The following is a 12,794-nucleotide window of genomic DNA, read 5'->3' as shown; positions in this document are numbered from 1 at the left end:
CATGGCAGCTATGAACCATCCTTAACTCCAGTTCCAGGGGAATCCAAAGCCCTCTTCTGACCTCTGCACCATTGCACAACACGGGTGCACTCACATACATGCAGGCAATACACTCACGCACATAAAATAAAAATAATGAAAATATTTTTTGAAAGAAAAACTAAGAGAATTTATCACCAATGGACCATCCCTAAAGCAAAATCTCTTTAGAAAGAAAATCAGCCTAGCTCAGTTGTGTGCGCCTTTTATCCTAGCACTGGGAAGGCAGAGGCAAGCTGATCCCTTGAGGTCAGCTTGGTCTACATAGCAAGTTCCAGGCCAGGTGGGGCTACAGGGAGACCCTGTCTCAAAAATAAATAAATAAATAAATAAAGTAAATAAATAAAAACAATAAAATAAAATATTTAAGAAAGAAAGACCATGTCTGGGAAAAAAAACAGAAGAAAAATAAATAAGGAGAAGGAAGGAGAGGAAAGAAGGAAGGAAGGAAGGAAGGAAGGAAGGAAGGAAGGAAGGAAGGAAGGAAGGAAGGAAGGAAGGAAGTCAGGCCAAAACTGACAAGTTAAGTACCCTGTTGGGAATAACATGGTCCTTGCATGGCAGAGCTAAGTCGGGAGCTGTGGCTGTGGACTCTAATTTGCACACTCACATATCTCATGCTTTAATATGCTCCCTCTTCCTGGCATGAAATTTGAGAGGGAGCATGAATCAACATCAAAACCAGATTTCCATTCTATAGCCCCAGAGTGCAATCTCAAGGGATTGATGCAGGACTTGCCAAACAAAATTACTTTCCGTTTTTTTTCATATTCCAGGAAAAAAGTTCTAAATCATCCTTAGGGAGAGAGTGCCACCACCCACCAAAGGCATCAAAGATCACTCAAGGCCAGGGATCATACCAGCCTCCATGATGTTCCAGACTCAAACACCTCCCTTGGGAGGCTCCTAGGCTGTCAGCAATTTTGTAAAAGGTCAGTGCAAATTACTCAGGAAGCATTTGTACAGGCATAGTCTCATGCGGGTGCATGTCTGCCAAGCCCATATATTTCTAAAAACATCTACAGTGTCTTCACCCTAGATGCAGAGCAAGAAAGCTACAAGAGGCTTTTCACGACAGTCAAAAGACTGCTTTGTCACCTCTACTGCTGGATGCCCCCAAGTTTGCGAAGTCCTCAACAAAAACATCTAGACCAAAGCCCAAGCTTCCTCCAAGAGGCAACGAGTCAGGCATTAAGAAATCTCTAAATGCTAGTAAAGGATGTATGTGGAAACAAATGATCTGCTAAATACATGTCCCAGGTTGAACTATATCTAGCAAAGGGATCAAGTCATTGCTTCCAGCTCTATTTTAAGCATTCATCAGAAGGCTTCTGCACAAATCCATAAAGTTCTTCTTGCGTTCAAGACTGGGACGGCTCACTGCTAGCTGAGGAGCTACTGGCAGTTAACGGTTGCTGGGGGTGTGGGAGTCATTTTCTTCAGTGGGACAGGTACTGGTACATTATGCTTACCATGCTCTAGTAAATAACCCCTCACCCATGCTCATGCAAGCAAACCTAATTACACTCAGAAGGGCATTAAAAAAAGACATGAAAATAGGAGGATTTGTTGGGGGAAAAGAAGGGGTTTAGAAGGAGTGGGAAGGGGATAAGAGAGAATAATGGAGGATGATGATCAAAATATATACATATATGAAATTGTCAAAGAATAAATAAATAGAATTTAAAGTTATATTTTTAAAAAGGACTGATGCTGGGCATGATGGCACACATCTTTAATCCCAGAACTTGGGAGGCAGAGGCAGGCAGATGTCTGTGAGCTTGAGACCAGTCTGGTCTACATAGAGTTCCAGGCCAGCTAGGGCTACAGGGAGAGCCCCCGCCCCTGTGCCTCAAAAAACAAAAAAGGACTGAGGTACTGGAGCAATGATGATTCAGCAATTAAGAATAATGGCTGCTCTTGCAGAGGACTCAGGTTTGGGTCCCAGCAACCACATGGCAGTTAACAACTACCCATAACTCCAGTTCCAGGGGATCTGACACCCACTTCTGGCCTCCATGAGCATTGCAGGTAGGTAGTATACTTACATACATGCAGGCAAAACACTCATGCACATAAAGTAAAAATAAATAAATAAATAAATAATAAATAAATAAATAAATAAGTACAAGTTCTTAAAAAAAGAATGAGATGCTGGGCATGGTGGCACACGCCTTTAATCCCAGCACTCGGGAGGCAGAGACAGGTGGATCTTTGTGAGTTCAAGGTCAGCCTGGTCTACATAATGAGTTCCAGGACAGCTGGGGCTATAGGGAGGCCCTGTCTCCAAAAGACCAAAAAAAAAAAAAAAGTAATAATAATAATAATGAGATGAGCAGGACTAAGTGGCTGTCACCCCTTGTTTTATTTTATTTAAAAACTTTTTTTTTTTTGGTCTTTTGTTGACCACGCCGGGCCAAAATGTTTTTAATTATGTGTATATGTCTGTATATGGGTATGTGCATTTGAGAGCAGGTGAGGTGTCAGATCCTTCTGGAGCTGGAGTTACAAGCTCTTGCGAGCCTCCTGAAGTGGGTGCTAGGAACTGAACTTGGGTCTTCAGCAGTAGCAGTATGCCCTCTTAATTGCTGAGCCATCTCTCCAGCCCACCCACCCCCACTTCTTGTTTTATACAGTGCTGAAGATTGAAACCTAAGGCTCCAGGCATGCTAGACAAACACTCTACCACCTGAGTTACACTGGGTGTTCTCAATCACATACCATCCATCCTTTCAAGGTGTTTTATAACTTGGCACCCCAAATTCCTCTAGGAGCAGGCAGTAATCTTCAAAATCCTCTCTGGCTTTAAAATTCAGGGATTTTTCTCTTTTAGAAATAAAAGAAATATATGGTTTTGAGTAATCAAATGCAGTGATGCTATCATTGGGCTAAGAAAGACTGAAACATATGTGCACGCTTCACTCAGAATCAGTCAGGAGGAAAACCGCTGACTTCCTAGGGTAATGATGCCCTGTAAAACCACGAGGCTCACCCCAAACTGTCTCAGGAAAATTGGCAGCTTGAAGGTCTCAGGGGATGTGCCAACGTACAAAGGTTTGCAGGCCTGCAACTATTAGTTCTTCAACTTGTATTTGCCTTTTTTTTTTCCAGTCTTTTTGAGACAGGGTCTCCCTGTAACCCTAGCTGGCCTGGAACTCACTATGTGGACGAGGCTGGCCTCTAACTCAAAGAGATCTGCCTGTCTCTGCCTCCCAAGTGCTGGGACTAATGGGGTGTACCACCACATCCAGCTTTTGTTTTTGTTTTTTAAAGAAAGTTAAATACAAGAAAATGTTGCCCAGCATAGGCCAACTTTGTTCATACCAGGGTCTCACTATGTAGCCCAGGGTGGCTTCAAACTCATCATCCTCCTGCTTCAACCTCCTGAGTATTGGAATTATAGGAATGTGCCACTATGTCTCATGGAAGGGGCTAGTCTTTTTTTTTTTTTAAGATTTATTTATTTATTTTTATTTATGTGTGTGAATATGTCTGTGTGATTGTATGCCAAATGTGTGCAGGCACCCTGGAAGGGTAGAAGACAGCTTTGGATTTTCTGGGGTTGAAGTTATAGGCTGTTAAGAGTCAGCTGATGTGGGTGCTGGGAACCAAACTCCCATTCTCTGAAAGAGCAGCAAGTGCTCTTAACCGCTGAGCTACTTCTCCAGCTCTGGAAGGGGCTAGTCTTAAGGATACCTGTGGAAGACGTTGGAAGACGTAATTGACCTTGTAGCATGCTTAGTTTGCTTTCTGCACCTGCCTATGAAAAAAACTACTTCATGCTTTTAATCCCAGCATGCAGAAAGCAGAGGTAGATGGCTCTCTGTGAGATCAAGGCCAGCCTGGTCAACATAGTGAGTCAGCTATCACTACAGAAAGACCCTGTCTCAAAAAAAAAAAATACTCTAACTCCAGTTCCAGTGAATCTGACTCCCTCCTCTGGCCTCCATGGGCTTTGCACAACACAGGAGAACTTAATGTACAAGCACACAAAACATAATAATTAAAATTAAAATAAATAAATAAATAAATAAATAAATAAATAAATAAATAAAAAGCTACTTCACTGAGGTAATCTGTGGTTAAGACCTCTCTGTGGCTTCCTAAGCCTGTGGCTTGCTAGCCCTGTAATACCACAGGATTCTGAACTGTATATCTTCATATGCCCCCAAAACTCCCATCCCAGTTCCCCAGACAACTGCTGCCTTCCAATTCCATCTAATTGTATCTTGTTTACCCCCTCCTTCTCCCTGATAAGTCCAAAAACCTCCTGTCCACCCACCTTGCCACTTGTCTACACAGCTGACTCCCTCCTGGCTTGTCCCTCTCCTGGCTCTCACCAGTACCCAGCTCCTGGTACAGCCTGAAACTGAAACCAATCTCAGATGTGAACAAAGTGCAATCATTGCCTGAGCTGGTCCCCTGCATGACCACACAGCATCTTCATTAAGCAAAGCTCCAAATCCAGCTTCAGAAAATAAACCTTTGCAGGATCCAACCAAGCATGCAACCTTTTGTTAATGAATAAGGAATCATAGGGTTAGGAGGGAGGCAAGGGGTCTTGCCACTGTGGTTTCTGCTACTTTTTTTTTTTTTTTCCAATTTGTGTAAGTCAATTTAAATGCTTCTGGGGAGCCAACATTCACTACCAGTATTTTTTTGCTCCCCCCCCCACTACCAGTATCTTTAAATTATTTATTTATTTTTACTGTATGTGTATGATGTTTTGCCTACATGTAAGTGTACCAATGTGTGCAATCCCCTTGGAAGTCAGAAGGCGTTGGATCCCCTGGAACTGGAGTTACCAATGGTTGTTAGCTGCTGCCATGTGGTGCTGAGAATTGAACCCAGGTCCTCTACAAGAGCGGCCAGTGCCCTAACCCCTGCGCCGACTCTCCAGCCCTCACCACCTAGTATTTTAAGCTCATGATCCAGCATGTGATCATATTTGACTCATTCTTTTTCATTCTTCTCTTTCTCTTGTTTTATTAATTTTTGTTTCATTTTGGCAGTGCTGAATCCAACCCAGGGGCCTCAATATGCTAAGCAAGTGCTCTACCGCTGAGCTAAATGCCAGCCAAGCCCCTGACTTACTTTTCCTCCCTCCCTCCCTCCTTTCCTTCTCTCTCTCAATAGTTTTATTGTTTTGGGCTTTTTTTTTTTTTTTGAGACCAGATGTTTCTATGAAGCCCTGGCTGGCTTAGAACTCTCTATATAGACCAGGTTAACCTCAAACTCAGAGATCTGCCTGCCTCTGCCTCCCGAGTGCTGGGATTAAAGGTGCGCACCAGCATACCTGGTACTAAAAAGACATTTTCAAAATAGATTTTAAGCAAGAATGTTAAGAGAAAAAAAGGGGAACTCAGGAAGAAAGCAAAACACACCTGACAGCATGGGTGTGGGCTTCTCTAAGACAGTAACCTGTTTAATTAAATTAATTAATTAATTAATTTATTTATTTATTCATAGGGGGTGGTACATGCCACAGCACATGTGTAAAGGCCAGATGATAACCTTAGGAGTTGGTTCTCTCTTCCCAACATGGGGGTCCTGGAGCACTAACTCAAGAGTGTCAGGTTTGGTAGCAAGCACCTTTATCCAATGAGCCATCTTGCCAGCCCCCTCCTTTGTCTTTTAAGATAGGATCTCACTATATATTCCAGGCTGTCCTTGAACTCAAGATCTTCTGAGTGCTGGGATTACAAGGATACACCACCATGCCTGTCTGATTTATTCTTAATTCGGGTCCCTTCTGAGAGTAAGCCTGTTCCCACCTGAGGTCTCTGCAGTTCATCTTGTTAAATGTGATTGAGTTTTCATAACACATGTTTTTCCTAAATTTCAAAGTCTTTTGTGTTTGGGGCATGGGGAATCAAAAAGCCATTATAAATGAACAGGTCAATTTTTGATGATCTTTCAAAGAATTACAATTTAAAATTTTTTTATATGTGGGGGCTGAAGAGATGGCTCAGTGATTAAGAGCACTGGCTGCTCTTGCAGAAGACCCAGGTTTAGTTCCCAGCACCCACATGGTGGCTAACAACCATCTGTAACTCCAGTTCCAGGGGATCCAATGCCCTCTTCTGAACTCCATGGGCACTGTACAACACAGGTATGCTTAAATACATGAAGGCAAAACATCCATGTACATAAAATAAAAATAAAAATAATAAAAATGTTTACATTTATTTATTTACTTATTTGTGTGTGGAGATCAGAGGACAACTTGAGGGAGTCTGTCTCTCTCTTTCCACTATGTAGAGTCCAGTGATCAAACTCAGGTCATCAGGCTTGGCAACAAAGACCTTTACCCTCTGAGCCATCTTGCCATGCCCAGGAATTACAAATTTTGAGAAGGATCCTCAGCTGTTTTGTTAACCCCACCCTTGATCTTCAGCATGCTTGGGCACTTCTCTGTCACTGGCAGGTATCACAAAATGATTGTACCACACTGGCTTAAAGTGATTTTTTTTGTCTAAAGCGAAACAGAACAAGACAGCTCAGTACATCGGCCCAGCAAGGAAATAGTCAAAGAGAAATAGCTTAGATTATCTGCTGTTTGCTCATCCATTCTGCAGTGTTTACTGAAGGCCCCTGCATCTGCCCAGAGCTCTCCTAGGGGCTGACCAGAAGGTGAAGGAGATAAGTCACCAACTCCAACTGCTACTGTCATCCAAGTGGAGCTGATGCTTTCTGCAGCCAGTATCTGAGAAATACTCAGTTGCTTATGTGTTTTCTTCCTCTCTTTTCCCAAGGCTTGGACCCATTCTGTACTGCTGCAGGTCTCCCAGTGAGCATCCCTGCTGAGGGGCCCACACAGGGCAAGAGTGCTAGCTGCAAAGCAGGAAGGATTTATGTCCTGGCTCACTATGGTCAGGTTGCCCGGAGTTTCATACTCAGCATTCTTCAATTACTTCAATGATGCAAAGAGAGGTTAAGTCAGATTTGAGCAACTTTCTCCCTCAAAAGGAAGGAAGGAAGATGAGGTAGAGGTCCCTAGAGGTCCGTGTCTGCCCAGTGATTGGAGGATGAAAGGAGCTAGGTTTTTTTTGTTGTTTTTTTTGGGGGTTTTTTTTTTGGTGTTTTTAAGACAGGGTCTCCATGTAGCCCCAGCTGGCCTAGAACTCACTATGTAGACCAGGCTGGCCTTGAACTCACAGAGATCTGCCTGCCTCTGCCTCCCGAGTGCTGGGATTAAAGGTGTGCACCACCACGCCCGGTCAAGATGAAACTTCTTAAAACCACAAAAACAGAGGCTGGACGTGGAGGCAGAGGCAGGCGGATCTCTGTGAGCTCGAGGCCAGCCTGGTCTCCATAGCGAATCCAGGCCAGCTGGGAAAAAAACCAAACAAACAAACAGAAAAAACCACAAGGACAGATGCATTTTGTTCCCTTTTCCAAAGCCCTTCAGTGAGTCCAATGAGTCACTTTCCTTGCTCCTCACAGCCTATCTGGAACATCCTCCCTGTGTCTTGAGTCTTTTCTCTGCAATTTAAATTCACCGACCTTTGATTCTTTGTCTAGGGGAAGGGAGGCAAGTGTGAACCACTGCATTCTGAACAGCAAATCTTATGAGACTTCTGTCACTTTTTCAGTGTGTTCACTGAAGGCATCACAGGAGGTGACTGATGAATGGCTATTAAGAAGCACAAAAGGCAACCAGGCATGGCAGCTCCCCAATGCTTGTGAGAAGGGTAGAGGCAGGAGGATTACCATGAGTTTGAGATGAGCCTAGGTTACAGAGTGAGTTCTAGGTTAGCCCTGGCTATAACTAGACCTTGTCTCAAAAACAAACAAAAAATTTTTAAGGGAGGGAGGTAAAATGGCTCAGCAGGTGAAGCACTTGCCCTGTAAGGCTGCCAACCTGAGTTTGATTCCAAGAACCCACGTAGAAGGTAGGAGAGAACTGACTCCACAAAGTTGTCTTCTGACCTCCATACATGTGCTGTGACACATGCACACATACGAGCACGCATGCGTGCTCTCGCACACACACACATCATCACCATAAAAATTTTTAATTAAAAAATATAGGACAGCCGGACATGGTGGCACATGCCTTTAATCCCAGCACTTGGGAGGCAGAGGCAGGCAGATCTTTGTGAGTTCGAGGCCCGCCTGGACTACATGGTGAGTTCCAGGACAGCTGGGGCTACAAGGAGACCCTGTCTCAAAAAAAGACAAAAAGGAAAAAAAAAAAAATAGGGTTGTCTAGGTGGCTCAGCAGGGAAAGGTACCTGTTCCCAAGCCTTATGACCTGGGTTCAATCCCCAGGATCCACATGGAGGAAGGAGAGAACTGACTCCTGAAATTTGGTCCTCTGTCTTCCACACAGGTACTATGGCATGTGTACACACACACACACACACACTACATTTTTAAGAAATAAATAAAAAATAAAACCTCAAATATATGCCAGGCATGATGGCCCAAAACTATAATCCAGTCAGTACTCAGGAGGCTAAGGCAGGAGAATTGCACATTCAAGTCCAGTCTGTGTTACACAGTGAGTTTCAGGTCAGCCTGGGCTAAAATGAGACCCTATCTCAAACAAACAAACAAACAAACAAACAAACAAGTAAAACAAAACAAAACAAACCTCAAAAGATAAACATAGATGCATCAAGGAAACTAAACACACCCGGTTCGGTTCCCAACTCACCCTGGCAAGTGTCACAAGATAAAAAAAAACCCAAACTCTTCTCAGATGCCCACAGGCCAGCCACAGAGCTGTCCTCGGACCTCACAGAATAGAAGCACATGAGCTCTGGGGCAGATCAAGTGCCTGGAAGACAGCTGCCACCTTTATTCTCATTCCACTCCAGAGTCCCCTCCATCAAGAAGCCTTGTTTGCTCTAGCGGGTCTTCTGGCTAGCAAAGTGGACTGGAATTGCTAATGTATTTGTTTCACTGCTAGACTGCAAAGCTATTGAGGGCAGGGCCAAGTCTTGGGGAGCTTTGTGCTTTCAGGCCTCAGCGGATTGTCTGGCCAGTGGTTCTTAGCAGACTGCATTAAGCAGAACCCACCAGGCCTGTTCCAGTGGCCTTGGCAGCCCTCCAGTACAGCACAGCTTCCTCACCCCCAACCTACCCCAGCTCAACAGGGACCTTTCTGGGGATGTCTCTAAGGACATGAGCCTACAGCCAGCTCCCTCAACTCCAGTCCTAGTCCTGCCACTTCTAACTACATGATCTCAGATAGGCTAGTCAACCTTTTGCTACCTCTTAGGCCTCTGTTTCCTCATCTGAAAAATGAACGCCATCTCACAGGAGGATCTTGTGAAGAGGAAATGAGCTGATCCATGTGTAACATTGAGAATACATCCCACCACAGCAGGGAGTGTGGCCCCTCAGTGGGTTGGGACTGTGGTTTCCCATGTCTCTTCTGTGTGTGTGTGTGTGTGTGTGTGTGTGTGTGTGTGAATCTCTGAGATGTGTGCATTGGTGTGAATGCAGGCACATGTCGCAGCCAGATCGCTTTCACATCCCCATGACTTCTTTTGAAGATGAGAAGATGCGATCTTTAGCTGTATTCTTAGGAAGGAGTCTATTACATTGCTCTGGCATATCAGATGTATTTCTGAGAGTCTAGAAGCAGAGATGATTAGAGAGGCAGAGCAGCCCATGCAACTAATATCTTGAGTTCACCAACTTCTGGCAACCTGGGCTTCAACAGAAAGTTAAGTCCTGGCCCCTGGGAAAGGTGAATCCTGCAGCAAGACCCCTGCATACCACCAGGACACCTTCCAAGTTCCACATCAGAGACTGCTGGACCACAGACCTTTAGGGTCTCCAGGATCCTTTACAACTCTTATTTGCCCAAGTGCAGAAGTCATCAAACCAGAGGCACCACCTACTCCATCTCACCTTGCATGGTCAGAAGTGATTCTGTCTGGCACCCAACAATCAACTCTGTTGCTTAGTGCCAGAGCAGAATAACTTCAGAGAACTGAAAAAAGAAACAGGTGCAAGGACGGCCACATGCCAAACTCTGCACTTACTAAAGAAAAATCCCCAGACTGGATTGCTTGTGGGAGAGGGGAGTATAGGTTAGATCAGTGGAGTGAGAACTTTTGTATCCCACCAAGAACTCTTTGAAGACCCTTGGTTCTGCCACAAAAGAAACGATATTTTTGTATTTTATAAGACCTGAATTATGTTTCCAAGCATTGTTACCCCCTTTATTGTTTATGACTGGTTTTAAAGATAATGTTGGCTGGCTACATCATTAGAAGGACCATACATCACCCTGGTCCATCAGAGCTGGTGTAAGCCTAAGAAGGGTTTCTTGGTACCAAAGCAAATAAGTTCCATATAGAAATCCTCTGGGCTATCTTGAATCCCAAGCAAGTGTAGATCCACAGACATTTGCTCAGCAGCTGAGTACCCAGGGAGTTATGGGCAAGAAAGGAAAAGCAGGACTGCCCTCTTTGGGGAAGAAGCCAGCCAATCCCTCTGGCCTCCACTTGCTTTCTAAATCCCAAGGTATCAAAAGAACCTGCAACACCCAGATCTTGTTCTTGGGCAATTCTGCTCCAAGGCTTCCTCAGGATCTTCCACACTGAACTTTCTCCATGGATGCCCCTCCATCCCATGTCCCCAAGATGAACACAGGTTCCTAAAAGGTTTGGCTCCTACACCCAGCCCAGAATACTCACCCTACACATGCCCCTTTATTTTTTTCTAATTCAACAGCCCCATGTCCCTAACCCACTAAAGCCTCATCACCACAAAGACAGCAAACCCGGCTCCCAAAGAATGGCCACCTCAGTTGCCCCTGTCCTCCAGCTAACTGGAGGGAGCTGGGATCTGGGCCAGAGCTTCCAGGTCTCCATGGTCACAAGCTCACAGTGGCATGAGAAAGGACCTCACAAGAGGTCTGCTTTTGGCACCCTGGGATTATTTACTAACCAGCCACAAAGGAAGCATCTATTCCAAAAGGCCTGGGCTAGACCACAAACTCTAACACAGGAGTCTTAATTAGGACCTAGTCTCAAGGGGTTATACTGGTCCTCTAACAGTGCATATCAATCACTTGTCACCTGTGCCTGTTTAGGGAGCATGGGTAGGGTAGCGCTCTCACAAGATCCCCAAAGGCACCCTTGACCCCACTCTCTGACCCCAAGTCTTCCCCACCCCCACTCCTAATATCCTATCACCACCTCCAGCTATCCTAAATGTCTAAGGGCTCTCTTCAAGAATGTGCCCAGCTGTTTTCCTGTCTCCTCCTTTCCAACCCAACCCTGTTGCCTGCCGCTTCTGGTGGCCAAGCCAGGTTTCTCCCAGCAGCTCAGAGCCACCAGCCTGCTTTCAAAAGGAGGTCCCAACTTGTGGGGGCCAAGCTTCATAGTGAGATGATCTTCTCATAAGGAAAGTTCCAGCATCCTGCTTCAGGCAGCCTGGATAACTAACTCCACCAGACTGTAAAGCAAAGGAATGAGAGGCCTAGAACACCTCCTGAGCCCTCTCTCTTAGGTCAGGTGGCTCAGAATGCTGCAAGATAACCAAGAGAAAGACTTACTCCAGCGCCAGGATGTTGCTGCCTGAGATGTGGGTGGGATTCAAGACACAGTCTTCAGACCAACATCACCACATCACCTTAGGGTGTCTCATTACCTGTGCCCCGCAGTTAGCACCTTCGCTTTCATATTCTCTCTGTCTCTCTCTGTCTCTCTCTCTCTGTCTCTCTCTCTCTGTCTCTCTCTCTCTCTGTCTCTCTGTCTCTCTCACCTCAAAGTGTGTTGTTGTCACACACACACACACACACACACACACACCACACACACACACACACACACACACACACACACAAAACAAACCCGAAAGCAATGGGAAATTTTAAATTTCTCCCTTAAAACATCCTGCTCAGGAATTTAGTACCAGTATCTATTTCTTGGAACTAAAAGAGTGTTTTTTTTTTTTTTAAGGGGAAAAGATAGACAAGCATGTGCTGGGGTGCATGGCAACCGTGCAGGGAGAAAATGAAGAGGACGGAAGGAATGAAGGCCAGCCCCAGCCCCCTGGAGTTTAGCACCCTGGGCACTAGGAGTCAGAAGGGCGGGGGAGCAGGGGCGGGGACAGCGGGTTCTGAACTTTCCCCAGCCCAGTCTGGGAGAGAGAGATGCAGCTCCCGGGGGACGGGGTGGGACCAGAAAAGGCTGAGGCATCGGCGGGAGCTGTGCCTATGACATCGGCGGGAGCAGGAAGCGAGCCTCCCCCTCCCCCTAAAAGGAGTTCAGCTCCCAGCCTCCCGCCCGTGTTCAACCATCGCCACCCAGCCTGAGTCCCCAGGCCGGGGCAAAGCCGGGAGGGACGTCCACACAAAGCGGGGAGCGGCGGGAGAGCGGGCCGGAAAGGCACCGGTTCCCGCAGGCCTCGCGTCCCTTCCCCAGGGCGCCAGAGGGCGACCACCCCTCCAACCGCGCGCCCAGCTCACAGTCCCCGGCGCCCACACGCCCCCTGCGCCCAGGCTGGGGGATGAGGCGGGCGGTGGCAGAGAAGGGCAGCCCGGGACCTGCCGCACGCGGCTGGGGAGGCGCAGGCTCCCAGGGGGCCCCGGCCACCGCGCTGGGACTCAAACTCGCGACGGCCGGGCCCTCGCGGCCGCACCTCGGCGATGTGTCCGGGGAAGGTGGGGCGGGGACCGGGCTCGCTCGCGGCGGGCTCCGGGCCGGGGCGGCGGGGACGAAGGAGGGTCTTACCGAGCACCGCACGCGTCCGCTCCCGCGGGCCGCTGGGGCCGGGCGGCAGGGGGA

The 12,794-nt window shown here is 46.6% G+C and overlaps 1 protein-coding gene across 2 annotated transcripts in view; it reads right to left on the bottom strand.

Moving 5' to 3' along the window:
* Positions 1 to 12,794, bottom strand: part of Cuedc1 (CUE domain containing 1) — a 109,798-nt gene extending 97,004 nt beyond the window's left edge. The window contains exon 1 of one of the 2 annotated variants that reach the window (XM_017800514.2): positions 12,741 to 12,794. The gene's annotated coding sequence lies outside the window, so the exon portion shown is untranslated. The remainder of the gene's footprint in view (positions 1 to 12,740) is intronic. The other variant, XM_029568106.1, reaches the window with a different exon arrangement.

Source organism: Nannospalax galili, unplaced genomic scaffold (assembly GCF_000622305.1).
Source record: "Nannospalax galili isolate Female #2095 unplaced genomic scaffold, S.galili_v1.0 scaffold879, whole genome shotgun sequence".
Lineage (NCBI taxonomy): Eukaryota > Metazoa > Chordata > Mammalia > Rodentia > Spalacidae > Nannospalax > Nannospalax galili.
The sequence above is the reverse complement of the archived record's forward strand: the minus strand, read 5'-3'. Positions and strand labels throughout refer to the sequence as shown.